The sequence below is a fragment of the Aythya fuligula genome, chromosome 15 (assembly GCF_009819795.1).
Source record: "Aythya fuligula isolate bAytFul2 chromosome 15, bAytFul2.pri, whole genome shotgun sequence".
NCBI lineage: Eukaryota > Metazoa > Chordata > Aves > Anseriformes > Anatidae > Aythya > Aythya fuligula.
Genome location: NC_045573.1, coordinates 13,719,018 through 13,741,099, shown reverse-complemented (window position 1 = coordinate 13,741,099; position 22,082 = coordinate 13,719,018).

Genomic DNA, 22,082 nt, shown 5'->3' with positions numbered 1-22,082 from the left:
GGCTACAGCACACCACACACAAGGAGAGGCTGAGGGAAGAGGTGGGTCAGGGAGGAACTTGCCGCTGCCCACAGCTGCCTGAGGGGAGGTGTGGGAGGAGGGCCCAGGCTGCTCTCAGAGCTGCACCTGGGAGGCTGAGAAGCTCAACCTGGGAAATGCCACCCAGATATAAAGTGCTTTTTCCCCATGGGAGCGAACATCAAAGGGACCGGAGAGGCCATGACCTCTCCATCCTCAGATATCCCCAAAGGGACTGTGCACACCCTTGAGCAACCTGCGCCGCCTGCTTTGGGCAGGGGGTTGGGCTGGAGACCTCCAGCGATCCCTTCTGGACAAAATTATCCTGTCATTCTACAGAGAAACTTTGGGTTTTCTGGAAAGCACCCCTACAGCCCCACTTTTCTTTATTCTTCTTTAGTGATGTCAAATCTGCTTGGGTTGCACACATTTACCTCAAGTCAGCATTTTCGTCGCTGTCTTTCTGTTAAAATGATATCCTCCAAACTGGAGCCATTTGGTGAGAGAGGAGAAGTAATTATGCACCAAGCTCTTGTCAACTGCAGATTTCCCGCTCATTTTTATGTACCTAGTCATAATCTAACTCACATAAAATTTAAGCACTGCTGCATTGCTAGCATTTCCTTTTTGCTTGGTGAATTTTTTTGTTAGTGCTGTGCTACCAATTTACTTGAAAGAGAAGCCAGAGTCTCTTTTTATGGCTAACATGTCTAATTCTTTTTTTTTTAATGGTAACATGTCTAAATTTTGTTTTGATACTTCCAGAAACAGTAAATTGGGTGAAAAAGTCACTGAATTTTCTTTTATTGTATTCCTCCCAAAGCAATCATTCGGATTATTATTCATCTGCTGACTTAAAAATAATGTCACCTCCTGAAACTCCTTGTTCAGGCAAACTGAATTATTTCTGACAAGGATTCATCTGTGCTAGCACCGTGCATCGAGCAGTCATTGAAAGAATATGTAGATTTACCTACTTCCTTTAACATAGACAGGGGTGATGAAAGCCCATCTCACCTGTGCACCTCAGAAATCCATGAGTAATTCAGGTAACCAGCCTTGATTTGTATTTGGAAAAGCTGAGCACTTGTGTGTGGTATTCAGAGAAATGATCTGTAAATGAATGAATACAGCTACTTCAGTATTCAGCATTATTTGCTGCTATGGAGTGAAGCGAAGGAGAAAACAAAAATATGGAAATGAGAAGAGGAGGTAATGTGAAAGACATGAGAAGGACAAAATCCTTCTGAGCAGTGCAGGAGCAAGGACATTTTCTTTCTATTGTATTCTTCCTTTTGCAGTAGAACAGTCACTATTCCTTGTTGGGCTACACTCATTAAAATAACCTCACTGAAAAGCAATTCATTTTTAATTAAAACTTTCACGTATATCCAAAAAATAGGAAATTTTCTCGCACACTAGCTGGAAGGCTTTCTCTTGGGAGATTTCCAAACCACATCTGTAAGCTGAAAAAGTGGGGGTTGTTATTAGAAGATGAAGAAAGACTTTTTACCAAGCCCTGTAAGGGTGAGGATTGAGGGGATATTCAGATAGCATATAAAGGCAGATATTTTTCACTGTGAGGGCAGTGAGGCACTGGAACAGGTCACCCAGAAAAGCTGTGGGTGCCACATCCCTGGGAGGGCTCAAGGCCAAGCTGGATGGGGCTTTGGGCAGCCTGGAAGGCTTCCCTGCAGGGGGCTTGGCCTGGATGGTCTGTAAGCTCCCTTCCAACCCAAACCATTGTATGGTTGTGCAATCCTATGATTATTTTCCCCCTGTTACTATTTTAATTCAGAGTTAGAACTGTACCTTTTTTTTTTTGCATTTGTACGGTACCTACACCATTTAGATACCATTAAAAAATAAGCGATTCTGTTAGAACTGCAATGATAATATCCAGCTCTCACATAGTGCTTTGCAAAAGAGGCCAACATTTTAACCCCAGTTTACAATGGGGGAAGACGGGTCAGACAGAGAAATGACTCAGCTGCCCACCAGACAAGTCAGGAACAAAACTAAGGCTGCCTGTATCCAGATATGTCCAAGATTTTTCATGTTTTCTTCTAATTTTAACTACACTTGAGTACTTTACAGTTGATTGTACGTCTGTCTCATTGCAGCTGCCTTCTTACTGCTGTCAGCCTTGTTGATACACCCAGTGCTAAACTCAGTCCAACTGATGGCCAAGGTGAAGCCTGCACAACTGTTACACACTGCATTCATAGACAAAGGAAGTAGTCTGGAGGACTTCATAATGAAATGTATATGACACCTACTTTCCTCCTCTGTTGTTATATACATTAGATTATTTTTTATCTTGCATCCTCACGAGCTGCTAGTACTCACCAGTACTCACTGTGCATCCAAGAGCAGCAAGGCTGGGGGCTCTCTTCCTCTGTAGCTTGGTCACTGCTGTGGTTAATGAGCTGCATTTGTTCACCCCAACACTGAGGGCAGCCATGGAGGGAGGTTCTGCAAACCCAGACACTTTTATAGTTTAATTAGATAGATCACAAAAAATGTGATGTTGGTAAAGATTGAGATGGCAGCAGCAGAAAGAGTCTGCAGAAGTCAGGAAAATCTCTTGAAGTCAAGATGTAGAATTAAACTAATTGTAAGGTTGGATGCAGTGTGAGAGAGGATCAGTGGAAGATGTTTTTACATCATTTTTGACACCACAGGTATGCGTCATGGGATGGGGAGAGGCTTGCTCATCCTCTACTTGAGCAAGCTGCTGAGACTGTATTTGATAAGTGCCAGGATCTGGTCTCTTGTGTTGGCATACTATTTTGAGATTTTTAGACAGAGTGGTTATGTTAACATGTAGGTGATGACATGACAGCCTCTGAGTGCATCAAGCACTCCAGGAGCCCATCACCTCAAGTTTGGTCCTGAGCTCTGTCCATGGCAAACTTCATTTGGAAATTTCCTTTCAGCTCTGTCAGCACCAAAACAGTACCCTGTCCAAACAGGATAGGATACTTATGTGCCATTTTCTTAAAAGAGAGATTTCTCAGTAAAGTCATGGAAAATCTGTGTATTTGCCTTTGTTGTACTCCTGGGGCAGTTTCAAACTGTCCTCTTGGGACACAATTTAATAGTCTAAAAATCTGTGTAAAACATTCACCTCTTAATCTAGGAAAACCTTTAACTCTTGGTGTCCCTTTCATTACTCTGCCAAGGTGCCCAATGTCTGTGTATTTTACACACATATTATAGGGGATCAGGTAGCATTCGGGCATATAAGAATCCCTCTCCCCTTTGCACAGGTGAAGCTATGGCTTCCTCCACACAATCAGGCTGCTAGGGTAGGAAGGAAGGCTGCTGGAATGGAAAGGTCTGTGAGGTCGCCAAGTTGTGCCAAGGCACATATAAATAATTACCACCATGCACAGAGTGATAAACTCTTTCCTTCATGCAAAACAAACTGACTGCCATTTGGTGATTTCAAGCAATGTGACCCGCTACCACGCGTCTCTTAGCTTGTTCTTTTCAGTTTTTAGTTACTAATACAGACACTTGAGTTATCAAAGATCTGACAGGAATGAAGGATTGACCTGCTATGACTGAAGATGCAGACAATCTCAGCTTGTTAAAATAATAAATGGGTACCTGTCAAAGAGACACTCAGAGCAAATGTGGCCCCTGTAGATATCTCTATTGTAGATTTTTAAAAACTCCTTCTGCTCCCGTGTATGGATATTAATTAATAATAATATTTTCTTTCATTGAGATAGATGGAACCACTAATTACTCTTTCCCCATGAATCACTCAATAGTACCATTTATCCTGTAATAATTAAACAACTCAAGGCAAAAAAATAGTTGGTTAGAAGTAGTTGTAGTGATTTAAATGCTGGTAAAGAATTGGCACATAAATTACTACTCAGAAGGAGGTGATTGTTTGTGTGACCTATTTCTAAACCAAGTAGAAATAACAGTGCAGGGCCAGGAATTTTGGTGGGTACTGCTCCTTAATTTCTTCACTTAGAACATAGCAAAAGAGCTGCCTGATAGCAGAAATGCCGCACATTGCTAAAACCCCAGAGCTGCATAAGCCCCCACAAAGCCAGCATGCAGCCGTGGGAGGCAAGAGCAGAGTCCATGGCCAGCATCCCGTAGAGGTAGTGGGGCTGCCCAACACCCAGCCCCGCTGTTTCTGTACCTGCACTGAGGTGGTCCTGAACCCAGTAACCACAGCGTGCACAGAGGGCTTAAGGAAATGCAAAGGACTCCAGTCAGGGTGCATGTGGTGATATATGGTGCTTTATCCCTATAAATCCCCATGAAACAATAACTAAAGCTTTTGGCATATTTTTCTTTTCTAGACCAATTCTCATTAAACTCCATCATCCTGAAATGTCTGCTGCTACTCGCTGCGTTGTTTCAACAGCGAGTGTTGCTGGCAGGGACAGCACCAAACCCGAGGCAACTTCAGGGACAAATCCCCGTAGTCAGTTGTGAGCATGTCACACACAAGCAGTGCATCACCCCCCAGGTTTTGTTGCTGTCGGTGCCTGGGATGCCTGTTCTTCAGCCAGGTTAGCTTTACTCTCATTCTGCTGTGGTGCAAACAGCTGACAGACATCCTTAATGCCTCTGAAGTGAGGTAGATATTCCCCCCTCAGGTTCAGAAATATTGCTGTTACTGGAATATGACTGTTTAAAAAAAAAAAAAAAGACAAATAAATCTGTTTCCTTTGGCTGTAGGTGGGCAGAAGTACTTTTCCTGCAGAACATTTGGGTAACTTACTCAGTTGTAAAGGTTCTAGTGCTATACAAGGAGAGGCAGTTTGTTGTTTCATAAGGAAGAAAAGAAGTTCCCTAAATGAGGAAACTTGCACTTCTCTACAGAGAGTAATTGAACACATGCATACATTCTTCCATGGTGAATTGTTAAAGAACAGTAGTTTTGGACACTTGAGGCATGCTGAGTTGGCGTGGCGAGAGATAATGAAATGAGCAGGTATTAAGAAGTGGCCATCAGAATCTCCACTGGAAGCAAATATTAACACTTCCAGGAATTTTTAGGGTAATTATTTTAAGCCATGGCTAAAAGCTGTATTTGTTATGCTGGATCTATGTGGAGAGGAGAACACATTCATTCATTTAATGATTTTAAAAAGAAAAATATGTGATGTTTGGGTGGTTCGAATTTCTTCATGTTTCACTTTCTCCGTGCAAGAAACTGTGCACTAAATGTCACCTTGTGAAATAAAAAGGAGGAAAAGTTAGTTTCTTAGTTTGATTTTTATAAATATATTTAGCCTTGGTTTTTGTTTGGGGTGAGGGAGAAAAGGGGGGGGGGGGGGGGGGCGTTGCTTGTTTGGTTTTGTTTACTATAAATCTCTTGTGTTTGGATAGCATCACAAGAACATTATTAATTCTCACCCTGACACTTTTGTGTGGACAGCTTCCTATGCACTTTGTTCATAATCACTGCTCCATACAAGTCTCTAAAAGTTGTATCCATCAGTTTTAAACAGAGCGTATGCGCTTTGTAAAACGTCACAGCTTAGATTTCGATTTCCAAAACTATTTCTTGCAAATGAGTTACCATCCCACATCGTAATGTTTTTGCAAAGCAAAACTTTTCCTCAAATATATTCCTCAAATAACAACAAATACAAAAACTAGATTGAGGAAGTTGTGATAATATGGTAAGCTAAGGGTCACTTAACATATATGACTGAAGGAAAAAGGTGAGTGTATTTCTTAATTTTTTTTTTTTTTTTTTTTTCTCTACATTACATGCTAAGATGTTATTTCAAGTACTGTGAAGCAGTATTTTGGTTGGAAGACCACAGGGAGAATGAACACGTCATTAGTCGTTCTCTAATTCTAAAATACCCTGCAAAGGAAAGGATCTCCATCTTGCTTGAGTTATGTGACAATGAACAGAGCCTTTGTGGAAAGAGCTTAATTTTGTAAGTAGCAAATGACCTTCAAGTAAAGGGCTTGAGTCACAGCGATTAAGAATTTCCTTTGCTTTGAGCTCCTGCTCTTCCAATGAATTTCAGTGCGTAACGATGTACCAGTACCTGCTCCTTTAAGATGAAGTACGGTAGGCTCGCACAGATTACCTTCAGTGGCTTATGTTTTGTTTGAGGGGGGCAAGGACAGTGATTCACCTCTTTTTGATGTTATCATTCCTTGTAAGTCCCTGCCCCTGAGTTCCAGGAGGCAGAGTCACAAAACAGAAAGATGATGTATACTCAGCTTGAGCAAGAACACACTGAATGATGCTGTGGTAGTGAAACTTCAGCAATTTTATTCCTTGTGTTCTATAAAATAACAGCAGTTAAAGGAGAAGAAAGGAAACGTCAGTGTCATTCTCTCAGGATTCAGCCTGATGGCAGGAATCAGACCATTAGCTTTGGAAATACTGAAAGCAGGACATGAATAACTTTTTTAACCAACTGAGGACAAAGGAACTGACTCCTATGTTCATTAGTCTAGCCAATAAAACAGTATCACTGTATCAGTCTCACTAAGATTGATGGGGATTGAGGCACAAATTTGGTTTTAGTCTATGGCTAATAAAAAATCATTTACCACTTTCCAACCATCACAGTAACTTAGGAACTAAAAGCAGACTTGGAAGTCACTCAGTAAGTATATCATGATCTCCAAGAAACATCTTAAGTTCTTCATTTATCAAAGCATTTCTAAAAGATAGAAAGGTTTAAAACAGGCTTGTGAGTATCACAAGTGTCTTGGGGAAAGAAAGAAGAAAAGTTCCAATATTCTTGTATGTATTTTTAGACTCAGATTCTGTACTGAGAGCCAATTAGGCAGATTTTGCACTAATGCAGTTGCTTATGGGAGTCTTGAAAAAGAATGAGTAATTTACTCTGGTTTCAAAGCAACCTTATAGAAGCCCTGACAATTTTGGTTAGGGACATGGTCCTTCATGATGTGCTGAGGGGATCATTGCACTGGGAACACTGCTGGACTCTGCTGGAGGATGTCCTTTACAAAGTGATTTTGCTAGACTGGTGTTGATAATGGTCCATTAATCTATTTTCTGTATCTAATCAAAGGCTGTAATTATTGTAATACTCAACCTAGTTGTACATGGAAAGAAGAATATGATTTTTGTAACTTTTGTAATGCAAATTTGACATCAACTGCCTTAAATTGTTAGGAGTCTACATGTCAAACAAAGGGACCAATGTTTTGAACTGATTGTCATGGGGACTTCATTTCTTGAAGTTCAGCTGCATCTATGCTGAAGTACCTAGCAGAGGTGCTCAAGCCGTGCCCCCCAAAAGGAAATATTATCTCTTCTCCAAGAGGAACAAGTTTGGCTCCTAAATTCTGTTCCTGACTTTTGATAGGTTTACTACAGTGCTTTATGCTCTCTTTCACCATGACTTTAGGCAGGTGATTTTGCTTTTTCAGCACCTTTTCTTAGTACACTCTATAAGGTATAAAACATAAAGGTGCATGCCATATCAATAAGGTCAAAGAGTGAATAATAAATGAATGCCATGTTGTGTTCCACAAGTCCAGTGAGGATCCTGTCCATTCACTGGAGATACACGATTAGTTGGTAGCAATGAGGAACTTACAGCTCAACAAAAGGCTGCAGTTTGCTTTCTGCCACAGCTGCAAGGAAAACAGCTTACAGGTTGAGTGCAACTGCATCTTTTCTTCTTGCTTCCCTAGGATATTATTTTTGCGGACACGGGCACTGTTCTGAAAGCTAGAACACAGTGAAAATAAATATATGTGTGCGGCAGCTGTATGTTTCCTGTTTCATCTTCAGAGAATGGATGTTGTCACAGATAAGGAAGAGAATATACATCAAAAAATTGTTCAAGCGTGCTGCCTTACCAGGACCATCTCTTTGGTACTACATTGTCTTCCATGACACTGATTCCCTTGGTCTGGCCAAAAGTAGCAATCTCTTCTTTGCACTTCATGAGCTGTCTAACCAGGCAAGCTTTTAAACCCCAAAATACTGTATGTAAAATTCTGGATCTGCTGAGCACAATGCAGAACTGCCTTAGTCTTCCCTGGACCCCAAATGCCATATTTTGAAGTACAAACCTAGAGCTTCTGAATTGTTTTTTTCTTACAGCTTCCTTGCAGCATTCATTTGTAGATGTGACAGCCCTAAAAAGCCTCTCCTGAGATCACATTCCACTGTGGCAGAATGTCTATCATCCCTTAATATCAAAATCAGAGCTACCCAAAAGACCTTTCAGACAGCTGGGACAGAGTGACAAGGAGTACTAGAAAAGTAGTGCAGCTCCTGGTCTCAAGTTCTTGCTGCTTGGTGTCTTCACAGTGGCATGGAGTTCTCAAAGGGCTTAATCTTTAAGCCAAAGCTGTCTTGGGTATGGATGAAAAAGGTTTCATGTGAAATTATGGGTGAACACCTCAGCGTACAGTCCCTTTGATTTCAGTGGACTAACAGTGATTTACTTCAGGTGAATAGATAGGACCTACAAATCTTTTCATTTTACACTGAAACCTTTCAGGCAGTGTCTGTTTTCCCTTCATTAGCACGTATGTGGGGCATTGCAGGGGAATGCTTTCCCTTGTGGGCTTGGAGCAGATGGTGCACATCAAAAGGAAGGCTGCCCGCAAAGAAGAGCTTGCTCAAATGTGCATCCAGTGTTCGCACATCAAGCACCGGAATTAAGAGTAAGCACTTCTGTCCCCAAAGTAGAGCTTAAAACATCCTTTAAACTACCGCAGAAGCCTGGGTGCGGAAAAAGAAATTCCGTTCTGTGGCAAGCGATCCCATCAAGGCTTTTGCTGTTTGAAGCCTCAGGTGTGCGCATTGCCTGTGTTTGCAGTGATCTGCTCATCATTTTCTCTGTAACAGACAAGAAGGCCTTAGAGACAGTTCCTAAGTAGGGCTCAGCAACCAGGAGATTCCCCTATATGTTAAAACAGCTATACAAAGTCTTGCGTTGTGGCCTTATGATGTCTGAGTATCCTCTTCTTTCCTTCCTTCCCTCCTGTAGCAAGTACTGATGACCCAAGTCCTTCCTTTGGCACTAAGACTGGAGGAAGTTTCTCTGCTCCTAGTTCGGATCTGGCAGGGCTCATCTGAAATGCTGAGAAAGCAATCAAAACCTCGAGGACTATTCTCTTGTAGTCTGCTGCTAGTGTCTTTTTGTTCTGAGGCCTTAACCCCTGAGAAGCTACAGCTTTGGTCACTAAACCCATTCAAAAAGTTTCAGAACAAAAAGAAAAAAAGAAAAAAAAAAACTTATTCAGTGAACTTGTAAATGGAGCTATTTCATATTGTTCTGAGGACAGAAATAGCAGGGCTGCTGTTTCATTACTAGAGAAATTTGACTAGTGAACAGTTAATGAAAGGCGGGCTACATCCCCATTCATCTTGTTTTATGGGCAAAAATCTTGCATTGAGCTATGGAGGGTCCTGATTGCTTTCATCTCAATGGGGGCTGTTAATCTAAGGGCAGAGGTTGTGTGTCCTTACTTTTAGCATTGATGGAAGTAATTGACTAAAAAACTGTTGTTCTGAAGTGTTTTCAAGCATTACCCATTTTTCATTCCACCTCTTTTTTCTGTAGAAATTCTGAAATCTATTCAGGCCACATAAAGTACAAACAAAGAGAAGCCAAGTGTTTTAGTGCAGTGACCAGCATGCCTTGCAGATGGGTTGTAATAAGACAAGAGCTGTCTTTGTGAGAACTGAATCCATACTTTTCATGTACAACCTTTACAAATTGTGCCCATGTGGCCAAGTTTGAATTACTTTTTTTTACAGCTTTAGAAAACAAATGCAAAAATCTTTCAAGTGCATTCAAAGTCATTACAGTACTTTGCTGAACTGAATCAATTGTCGTAACCTCTGTGGGTGTGTAAAATATGAAATTACTATCACTCTCATGGTCTTTGTGAGTTTGTAAATTAGAAGGAATTGATTATAGGTGCTTTTGGAAAGGACTCTGGTGTATTAAAAGTGTCTTGATGACAAACAACAATATATTATTCGTAAGGTCTTGCTTGATGAAACTGTCTTGTCCACTAATGGCTGTTTGTCTTTGTTATTGTTCTGACATGCCTTCTAACAAATTGATGTGTGGGCTGAGATTTATCATATAATGTCTTAAGGAAACAAGAGACTTTGCCTATTAAAGTGGTTGTAATACTTGTTTTATTTGATAATTTAATATATTTTAAAGTTAGTTATTGTCAATATTTTCTAGCTTAGGTAATTTTTAGAAGTAGTTGCTGCAAATTTGTTTCAGGATGAACAAAATTGTTTTTTTTTTCTGACTACTTATTTCACTATTCACATATTTTGTTCACTTCAGAAGTTATATAAATGATGATGTAGCATTTTTCTTTATGTATTAGAGTTATTTCATGGCTTGCTATTTTCTTATCTCTTTCTCATACTCATTCTGCGAACTTCAGTGAAAAGCAATATGTGAACCTCAAAACATTTAGAGCTTCATCATTACTCAGATTAGTAACCCAATTCAGCTGAAAGTCTTTGGCAGTTTAATCATTAATGTCAAAGTATCTTCTTCTAAAATATTTGTGTCTCTGGATTCAGAAAGCAATAGCAGAAAGGAATATAAAAATATGTCAAAGTTTGAAAACTTATAATGAATATATATATACTGTTGAAAAAATAATCTTTTGTATTGAGTTAGTAATGTTTTCTTGTAGTGAGGGTTGTTTAATTCTAAATCTTTGGGCTCTCTTACTTCACTCAGTTTTATTAGAGTGGAATCAGTGTTTATTCGTTTTCCAAGGTAGAAATGACATCTCATGTTTAAGCTTTCTTTAGGCATGACATGAAAGAAAAAGGGGAAGATACTACATGATATAGTTGACATAATGCATGTTGATTTAATCTGTAGATCATTACAGTTTGGTATAAAGGTTGTGTTGGTCTGGATTTTAAATGGTTGGATGCTGATAATATCCCAGTGTGGCAAGAGAGAGGGAGTGTATAAGAGTAGACCTGCTTTACCTTCTGCTCTGCTGACCATCAACAAAGACATGAGGTCAACTTTGACAGAGTGGCACACAATGGCAATTCCTTATGAGCTGCTATCCCCGATAAGTACAAAGAAATTGTCTAGACAATTTCTAGGTCTACATGATACAACAGAAACATATTTTAGAAGTAATTAGCCAACTAAATAGATAGATTTCCATGTTCTTCAATGTGACGCAGTGGGACCTGATGTGTAGCTGTGGGATTATGATTTATATCAGGTAAAAGAAAATCTTAGAAACATTGGAGCTGCACATTATATTGTTGTAGTTTAATATCTCCTGCAAATCACCACAGTAGAAGTTCCTACGCTATCAACAGGGAAGTATGAAGTTGGACATCATGGGATTTTTCTGGGTTAGAGTCAAGTTTCATGCCTCACATCATTGGGAATTAGCCCTTCTGAAAGTTCCCAGTGGTAACAACCATGGGTTATGATGTGAAAGGCTGAACAGCAATACTTGGAAGGAACAGAAGGATCTGCTCTGAGGCTTGTGGGAGGTTTAAGAAGTGTCAGGTTGGTCAAGATGATTTTCAGCTCAGTTGTTAGAGGTATATGTAATGGAAACAGATTAATGGGGAAGAGAGGAGCATATTTTTCATCAGCTAGGTTTTCTGTGTGTTGCCTCTATCATGTATATGCATCGAGTCACAGCATGAAAAAAGTCACCTGTTAGGCTGCTAACAGGTGACTTTGGGACCCATCACATTCATTTTTTCACAGACTGAAACTAACAGTTGCAAATGGGTTAAATAAGATAGGAATATCTCAGTCTTTAAAAAAAAAAAAAAAAAAAAAAAAAAAAAAAAAAAAGTACTGTGTTTGAATTTGACAGAGAAGGGCTTAAAGACCATTACAACAGCAACAAAGGCAGGAGCTCTTCAGAGACCTTTAACGCTTCCTTAACATTGTAAGCTGACTAGGCAGTGAAAATGGTGACAGGTGGAGCTTTTACAGCTCTGCTAGTATTTGTGCCAAAATTTGGACAAGCTCTAGTTCAAATGGCAGCTTGCATCCTCAGATGACAAATTATACCTGGTCAGCACAAGCATGGAAAACAAGCAAGACAACATTTTTTTTCTACCTCTGGGTTCTTTACAAAACTAAAATACTGCTTTCTTAGATCTTGCTTTAAAAAAGAAACTATAGCAGTGATAAATGTCCAGGCCAGTAAGTGCAACTGACCGGTTCAGAGAGGTCATCCAGATGTTCTTGTCAAGGAACAAATAGATGATGCTTCCCTGCAGGATCCTTAGTTACTCCATGCAGTGCCTCCCTGAAACATTTCGGCATGTAATAGCTGTCACTCCTTTCAAAACCGTAAGCCTATGATGTCTTTATATGGCTTCAGAAACAGTACAGTGGTTCACTGTGGCAAGCTTTATGGTTTTGACAATATATGCCTTTGCTCTTCTTTAAAAAAAAAGGGTATTGCTGAAGTCCCTGTGGCTTTATTACATACAAGTGGCAAGCTCTTTACTTTTTCAGTAATCCACATCTGTCAGCCACTGCTTATGAGATAGCCCAGGGGTTATCTGCCCTCTGTTATTACTTTGATTCCTTTCATTTGTTTGCTTGCCCAATTTAATAACGAGGAGAGATCCAGCTTCTTGATGCTGTTGTTGGCATAACACCAAGCTCATCGGCACTTAACGCCAAGGCTGTGCTGTGGTTGCAGCTCCACGCATTGGAAGCTTCTGTATTGGGTCAGCATCTTTGCCTGAGCATCTTGCTGTTTGGTTTATTCTCTGTTCTTCCTCCATTGCTCAGTAGTTGTGCAGCAGCCATGTGAGCTTACTTCATCATCTCAGAGAAGTGTTCTATAAAACAACAGCATTTCCTTTGAGTGTAATGAACCATAATGTTATGTGAATTTGGGGCTTTTGTCTGTCTAAATGTTTTAAATATGAGAGGATACCGCTGCTGTAGTTCCTTGTTGTCTACCAGCATGCAGGAAAGCTGTGATACATAAATAACAGATGCAGAAGAGAACGTACCAGAAAATTGCCAATTAAAGAACGTTGTATAACAACTTCTCCATCTGGGTCACCAGCAGGGTTTGAACCCAGAACATGCGGTGCTGCGAGCACCGGGAGGCTGTCAGCCCTTTATGCAGCAGCCCTGGGATGGAGACACACAACGAACCCCTTCCCGCTTGTGTTTCTTCACTACAGGAGGTGGGGAGGGAGGGGTGTCTCACTTCCCCAGCACCATGTAATAAAAATTCTGCCAGTTGGTTTCCTAGTGCAGTCAAAGCAAAAGACCTCTGCAGATAAGCACTTCCTGCAGTTTAGCATAGATTTTTTTGCTCCTTCCACAGGTGCAACCACAGTGACTACGTTATCTATTTTTTTTTTTTAGTTTTCATATATATTGAGTCGATGAGGTGTGAATATGCTTCCCACCTTCCTCCAGGTGCTGTTGCTCACCTTGCTAAATTTTTTGGGGGTCATGTCCTCCTTTCTTGCTGCACTGCTGAACAGCCACCAGGGCAGTGCCTCGTCCTGAGCAGCTGCTGCCCTGCGAGGCCAGGGGCTGTGAGGAGCAGGGCAGCAGAGGCAGCACCTTATGGGGGGAGGTTGTTCACGAGTACTGGACTTCTCTGATTCCACTAAAAATGATCTGGACACTGCTGCAACTTCTGGTAACATTTGTAGACAAAAACTAAGTCACCTACCAGTTTCTTTCCAAGAAGAGAGGCAGCCATGGGTACTGGAAAACAAACCCACTTCTCCCTGCCTGGTTCTTCTTTGGGGACTCTGCCAGGAAGTAGCTTCCGAGCAGCACTGTTCATCCCATGGCTCTATTTCATGGACAGATGCGTCCCCTCGGGTGTCCCTCAAATCATCCCCTTGTGACAGAGCTGCCCTGAGTGCTTGAGCAGCTCCACACATGGGATGGCTGTGCCGTGGGGGTGATGCTCCCGTCAGGAACAGAACGGGGTTTCTGACACACTGGTGGGGAGCAGTTCCCCATGAAACCTGGCGTCAGGCTGAGCATGATGATAACCTGGCACTTGTACACCAGCAAAAGTGTTAGCCTTCATTGTCAGCTTTCAGAGTGATTTACAAAATAATTTTAAAAATTCATGAACCTGCTTCTTTATAAAGCATTGTTGTGAAGTTGAATATTTTATTACACAAGGCAACCATCGCTCATTCCTCAGAAAGAGGATGTGACTGCTGCTTTGAAAGGCCAGAATGTTGTTTGGTTGTGGAGGAAAGGAGTTTTTACCCTGTATGTAGTGACTAATCACTTAAACAACACTTGCATACACCGGCCTTCCAAGAAAGAAAGTTTGACCCATTTTTTTCAGATCTCATTTCAATGTGTAGGCTTTGGCTAATAATACTTTTGTTTCATTATTTTTTTACAACTACATATTCACTCCTGTAAACAAAACACTGGTCTCATCAGAAATACGAGTGTTGTAGTTGAGCTCTTCCAGGCCGGTTAGGCCCGAGCGGCGCAGCAATGCAGCATGGTGCGTTTTGACTCCAGCTGTGCCCCTCGAGCTGAGCTGCAGGACAGCACGGAGAGATCTGCAGGAAGGTTCTTCCTGGTCAGTATGTGGACACAGCAGAACAAAAAAGCAATTAGTTCCTGATTTGTAACCATGTCGATCTGTAATACCCTATTGCTATTGCCAGTCAGAGGCCATAAACTTTGTCCTGAGTTTGCCAGGCCTCGGGCCAGAAGTGTCAGAGCCCACCCTGTCTGAACTCTGCTCAGTCCACCTTCCTTGTTTCAGCAGTGGCAGCAGTTTCTCTAGTTCACTGGCTGTCTATCTCACTTTTGTTTTTGTTCATCTTCGTGACAGACAACTGCAGTTTTGTATAGATGGCAGTAACAAGCAATTTTTCTGGGCAGAACGAGATATTTATGACTCCAGCTTGCCTGGTATGACTGCAGAGGCACCAAGGAGGAGAGGTGCAGCACGGAGGATTGCAGACATGGGAGGATAAGAGATGGGGTAAAGGCTTGGCACTGGAGACATAACAACAATTTACTAACCATCCTCTTTACCCATAGACAAGATTTTAAATGTAACATGCTTTACTTTATTGTGTGATACTGTGATAGGAAATGAAATGCTTACATGCCATGTTATGTATGATGGATAAGCTATGCAAACATGGTTGTTCAACTAACATCCGAAGCACCCAGGATCAGAGCATCACAGCGTGGCTGAGGCCAGAGGCCCCCTGGGGCCATCTGCTCCCCCTGCCCCAGCAGGGCCACCCCGAGCAGGGGGCCCAGGCCCGTGTCCAGGCAGCTTTGGGAGACCTCCAAGGAGGAGACTCCACAGCCTCTGTGGGCAACCTGGGCCAGGGCTCCAGCACCCACAGAGTACAGAAGTGCCTCCTGGTGCTCAGAGGGAGCCTCCTGTGCTCCGGTTTGTGCCCACTGCCTCTGGGCCTGGCCCTGGGCACTGCTGAGCAGAGCCTGGCTCCATCCTCTGTGCACCCTGCCTTCAGGGATTTGTAGACATCGGTGAGATCCCCCTGAGCTTCCTCTTCTCCAGGCCAAGCAGGCCCAGCTCTCACAGCCTCTCCTCACAGGAGAGAGGCTCCTGCCCCTCCATCATCCTTCTGGCCTTATGTTGGACTCTGTCCTGTATGTCTAGGTGTCTCTTGTACTTGGGGGTCCAGCACTGGATACAGGTCACGGCTTACCAGTGCTGTGTAGAGGAGATGTGCATATGTGATGATAATTATTCAGAGAGACTAATAATTAATCATTGGCAGTATATGCTGTTAGTTAATGTTAATTTGGTGGTGGTCTGAAATGTGAAATTGGCCTGATCCATCAGTCTTCCAAAGACTCCCATCACATTGATCTCTAATTTCCGGATGTGTACATACAAATACATAATGTGTGTGTACTCAGTTGTAAGATGGGAGAGAGAGAAAAAAAAAATCCAGGATGTGTTGCTCTAGCCTTGAAAGCCAGGTCAGAGACTCTGGGATATGGCCCATGGCAAGCTCTGTAACACAGCTAAGATAGGTAGACAGAAAAGATGCACTGCCTTAAGTACTAACCACAGCCAGCAGCAGAGGCAGCCAAAAATCCTTGTAGTTTCTGATTCTGAATCAAAGGTTTCTTTCCACTCCTCTGTTTTGCCACCAGCTGATCAGCCTCTATCCGTTTTTGCTACTAGCACTGTGATGAATGCAGCTGGATTGTAAGAAGAGCACATCCCCTACTGAGGTCCATGGAATTGATAGCTTCTGCCTCATTAGAGACCGTATCAAAGGTCAGGTTCTGTAATGGAATAAGCTTCAGCCTTATGCCACTTTGTAAGAGGAGAAAGGGAGGATCACTGATGCCACAGGCACAAATTAAACAGAGCTGCAGTCTCAAACTGGCAGTGCCCTTACCTTCATGGAGTTACATATAGCACAATTTAATGTATTATATGTATATACACTATTTTAGGAGCATGCATTATATATCTAAAGCATTTAACATACCTCTTCTAACTGTTCCTCTGCTTTCTCTTATTTCTGGTGAATTTTTATTCCAAAGCACAAATTCTGAAATCTTTCAGATAACAGCAATATTCAACCTGCCACAGACATTTTCTCACATTTAGGATTTTGTCTCCAAAATTGCTCTCATCGTGAGCAAGTAGGAATTTTTATCTCCATAGCAGTTGTGAATTTTTGTTACCTTTTGGAATTACCAGTTGGAGAGCAGAAGTGCACTACTGTTTGAATCGGGAATCACTTGCCTCAATAACACTCCTCTCCCAGCATACATTAATGTTCAGGAGACCTGCAGGGGCTTCAGGTGACCTTGTGCTGCCTCATCCCATGCAGGGTAACCTAGCTCTCAGATACGCTTGCTCAGCACAAACACTGCCTAGGAAGAATGAGCTTTCTTTCTTTCTCGATATTTGCAATCAAGATACCTGTATTTATTCAAAAAGCTCTAACGTTCATCTCAGTAGGTATGGATATTATTCTTTTTTTCTTTTTTTTTTTTTTTTTAAGTGTCAAGAGAATTCACAAGACAGTTAAACTTGTTTTACTTCTAGTGAAAGGCAGAGCTATTGCTGACAAGCCAAGGTCGTAGCGCCTGTGTACGTGCATATATACCCCTGAGCTGGTACAAGGTGACTGTAAAGCACCAGCTCTGTTTGATCTGTACTGACGCACTACTTGTGGCCCCATAGCCGTGACTGTATGGGCGACAAAAATACAGCATCTCCAGGCTCTGAACGTAGGAATGTGCACAGGATCCTTCCATGGTGTAAGCGTGCAGCTCCAGAGGGAGTGAATGAGTCCCTCGTGTGCCATCCCTCTGCATTCGCCTTCAGAAATTCTGGCAAAGTACTTTGCAAGTGTGGAAAGCAATGCTGCTCTTTCTTCAGTCACTTATTACATGGGGCTGTGGTACTGTTTGAATCACAAATTGCATGCTAATGGCCTAATTCATAAACCATTGACATTTTTTATGAGTTCTTAACATTCAAAAATGAAGAATTTGTGCTCAAAAAATAATTTGCATTGCAAAATTCAATAATTTAGTTTCTCATATTCATTAATGCCTAAGCCCACACCACATAACTTATCCCACTCTAACTACACTTCCCAGCACACTGATAAAAACAGGATACACAGTAGTTCACATAAAGTGCTTCTATTTGCAACTAACTCTTTACCTGCTCTGATTGATTATATTTGTAGAGAGGAAAAATCCAGCTATGCGGCAAGTGTGATGAATGCACTAAGCAATGGCTGCTTTGAAGCTGCTTTCTGCTCTTAATCGTGTTTTCCTCCAATGGCATTAACTACCATAAAATATGGGATCATAAAGAGTAATGATATCAGACAACAAAATCATCCTACAGACTGCTCGGTCCCACCGTATTAGGGAAGGATTCATGTTTCATTAATGAAAACTCGCCTTGCTTTTGACCTAATATCACTGGTTGTCAGTGCTGGACAAGGAGAGCAATAACAATGTAGAGCTCCTAAATAACCCTCTCATCATCAAATTCTAAGTGCTGTGTATTTCCTCCTTTTACAGAGAAGGAAACTGAGGCAAATACAAAGCAATGTGGCCATGCAGGGTGCTGTGAGGTGCTCAGGGCTGTATAAGCACGTTTCCCAAGCAGTGCCTTGGCCACTAAAAGCAGAGCACATGCAGAAGCCCACTGTGTTTGGGTTGAGTTGCCCAAGCACTCACAATGCTAAAAGGGAATGCCATTTGTTGGGGTCTTCACGTAAGGTAGAACTCATCTGCGGAAGCAAATCTGAAAAGGAGGGCAGTGGCTGCCTGGCTGCGGGTGGCAGTCTCCATTGCAAGTCTCCTTGCACAGCCATCTGCATCTGGCTTAGGTGAGTCTCTACGAAGTGCTGTGCTGCTAAACACTTGTAACTCAGCTGGCCTGTGCTCCTACCTACCAACTATTTACAGATGTCTTAGCAATGCACTTTCTGTTCTCACCAAGCAGTCTGTGGAGGGAAGAGCCAGGTTGCCCACCCCACCCCATGTGGGATGTTAACCAGCAGGCTCTGGTACCCTGGGTCCAGCACAGCAGCAGGTTCCTGGGGGAGCCTCTGCAACTCTCCACAGTTCCCTCCCCCTGTGCTCCTATAGCAATTGCTCAAAACTTGAGCTGTGAAGGCTCAGTCACCTCCCTTCCAGCTGGTCTGGTGTTGCGAGCCCATCCCTTGTCCCAGCTACGTGGAGACTGGCTGGATGTGCCTGGGTGTCCCTGGGAGCTGGTGGTACAAGTACCCTGGGTGTGCACACAGGCACAGCCCTGAAACCCAGCTTCACTGTAGAACTGAAGTTATTGGTAAAGGCAAAGTTGGTTTTCATACTTATAACTGACTTATAACTTCCATCCTCGAGCTCTTGCTGCAGTTGTTTCCTGTAATTTATTTATTCAAAGCTGGCTTCAGATGTCCTTACACCTCATCATAGCACAAATGGTATGTATACAGCCAGAAACCTAATTTCACTAGAATAGGGACTGTTTTCCTTTTATAATGACATTTCAAATAAACTTTACACACAGCTCGAGGGTTTTTGTGTTCCAATTATGTTAGATTCTGATGAACACAAAATGCTAATTGACAGGACAATTCAACATCATCCATTCCATCCCAGTAAAGGATCTGATCTTGCTCCCATTTAAAGCCTTCTCTGTGACACAGTAGTGAAAAGGATGATTATTTGAGATCAGTGAGTTCTTTCTGGTGTCACTGCCTTGTTGAGAGTGAAATCCGTGCAGTCCCCTTGCTGGGTTGGCCCTGAAATAGACACAACACGGTAAGTGCACCATCAGGGGGCACACAGGCACATCCTTGCTGAATGCTCTGTAGGACCCTGGCCCGTTGCTGTACTGTCTTCTTTTCAGACTGATCTTAATGGTTCTCTTGTATTTTGGTGGATTTTGCACTGCAGTAGCTGAAGTTGCTGACAGTTAATAAAGAAGCAGCTACAGTGTATTTGCAGAACTTCCTGTCTGAGGTCGGTTGCTAAACAGACCTGAAGTGTGGTTCCATAATAACATGATGCCAAAGGCTTTGGGAGCAGCTGAACCATGGATTCTTCAATTTTAAAGGTCAGATGAAATGCTGATTTACCATAAAACAAATCAATAGGAAAAAAAAAAAAAAAAAAAAGGAAAAAAAAAGGAGAGAGAGAGAGAGAGAGAGAAAGAAAAAAAAATGATAAAGTTGAGCTTCCATGTTGCTGTTAGAAAACATGCATTTGAGACAGGCAGAGAATGTGTTTGTGTAATAAGAGGACATACCTTATCTGCTGATCTCTTCTCTCTGGTGACCAGTGATAGGACCCAAGGAAATGGCTTGAACCTGCGACAGGGGAGGTTCAGGCTGAAGATCAGGAAAAGGTTATTCACCAAGAGGGTGGTTGGGCACTGGCATAGCTCCCCAGGGCAGTGGTCACAGCACTGAGCCTGCTGGAGCTCAAGAAGCATTCGAACAGTGCTTTCAGATATGTGGTCTGATTTTTTGGGTGTTTTTTCCAGAGGCTGGACTCAATGATCCTGATGGTCCCTTCCAATTTGAATATTCTGTGATTCTATGATTCTTTTTCTTTCTCTGCCAAAGCATAAGACCTACAGGACACTCCTTCCCATAAGGCATTCAGTGTTCATAAGGAGGTCTCAGTGGATACCCAGTGGTCAAAGAGACCAAGGTAAAAGCTGATTTTGCAATTCTCTGTATGAGCCGTATCACAAAGTAGCAGGTTTGGCTTTCATGATCTCCAGACAAGCTCTTTGTTGCTGCTTTTCTGCCATGTGGGAAAGATGCTACTGACACAGGTACAGAGCTTTCAGTGATGCCTAGACAAGTTTCCAAGTCCTTGCTCTGTTCTGGACATCTCTTGTCTAAAATAGCAATTAACAAGCTAGAGAAAGCAGCCTGGAGCACTGGCAGTTCAGGCCTCGGCAGAGATTAGTCATATTAAGGCATTGTTCCTGTTTGGCATTGCAGCAGAAACAGTGGGCTGCTTTTCTTCTGCAGGGGAGGAGGTGGGCAGCCCCAGGAAACAGCCAGCGAGCGGCTGCTGCCATACCCCATGGGCTCCTAGCTCCTGCTCAGCGCTGCTGGATTCCCCTTCTCATGAAACCGCTGTCCTTCTGGGGCTCTCTTCACATTCCATTCCTTTGGTGGGGATTTTGATTTTTGATTAAATTTAATATTCTGTAGCGTATCTCATGGTGGAAAAGACAAGTTGGAGTTGTGCATCTTTAATAGTTTATGCACAGTTATTGTGATTTCCTCGTAACTGACTTTGTCTTGCAAGATGACCTGTCCGTGAGATCCTTTTGTCTTGTTGTTCACAGATCTGCCTGGGATGCAGTAACCTAGGTACAGTGTGGTTGCAAAGCTGTGCCCCTAGGTCTGAACCCAGATAACCTAGAAAGTGGCTTGTGGTCATTTATTGGTAAAGGGGCTAGACAAAAACCCTCTCATACTGCTGTTTGTAATGTACAGTGCAGTTACGCTCATCTCACATTTCAGAGTTACCATTAAAGGGAAGTCTAGCTCCAGCAAAACCCAAAAGATTGTAATTATTTTAATTACATAATTTTGGCAGGAATAGTGGGTGGGGAGCTGTTTGAGTGGTCTTGGGTTGCTCATATTTTCCAGATTTTCTCTCTAGTTCTTTTCTCTCTCATTCTAGCTCTTGAAAATTTTCACTGAGAAATGAGAACTGATTTCTGAGTGTTCATATGATGTACTATTTAAAATAATTTGTTTATTTGAAATTGTAACTTTCATTAAATGAACAAATGAATAGACCTGTTTCAGTTCCAGAAAAATAAGATAATGGTAAATAGAATTAGCCAGATCTCAAATACCACCAGTTTAACAGCGCAGTCCTAAAAGTTGATCATTCTGATTTTGAGCAATACGCTCCAATTCAGCTCTGAGGGCCAAATGATTGGGTGACATGAATGGAAATGCCTCAGTTATGTTTTCCTGACCAATATATGAACTTTAATTTTTCATAGACACATTTTAACATGCCTCCCTCCAAGTTAGAAGTGGTAATAATGAATCTGCCTTTTATAAGGCAGAGTATGGTGCCCTTAAAAATGAATAAGCCAATAAGCCTTCTGATTATTACTACACAGCAGATGGGGTGGCAGAACTGAGCTGCCTTGTGGATTGTTAAACCAACCTGCTTCTAAGAAAAAAACCCCACTGAAGACCAAGATCAGTAATCACTCTAGAAAAGCAGGCTTCTGTGCCCCTCCAGTACATGTGCTTGTTATATCGAAAGCAAAGACTGAGGAACACGTGTATCTGTATGAAATGCCAAAGCAGCATGAGCTTAATGTTAAAACTGCTTCTACGTGAAGATTGCATTTGTAATTTAAAGTTGTTTCAAAGTAGTGAGGGGAACGAGGGAATTGTTTGGGGCTATAGAATATAGAATACCATTACAAGCACATGCAGATCATATTTTGCTTGAACTAATTCCTCCTGCTATTTTAATATCAAACATAACCCATGCCAGTTTTACATCTCAAATATATTTGGTATTTCAAAAAATAATTAATAGTGT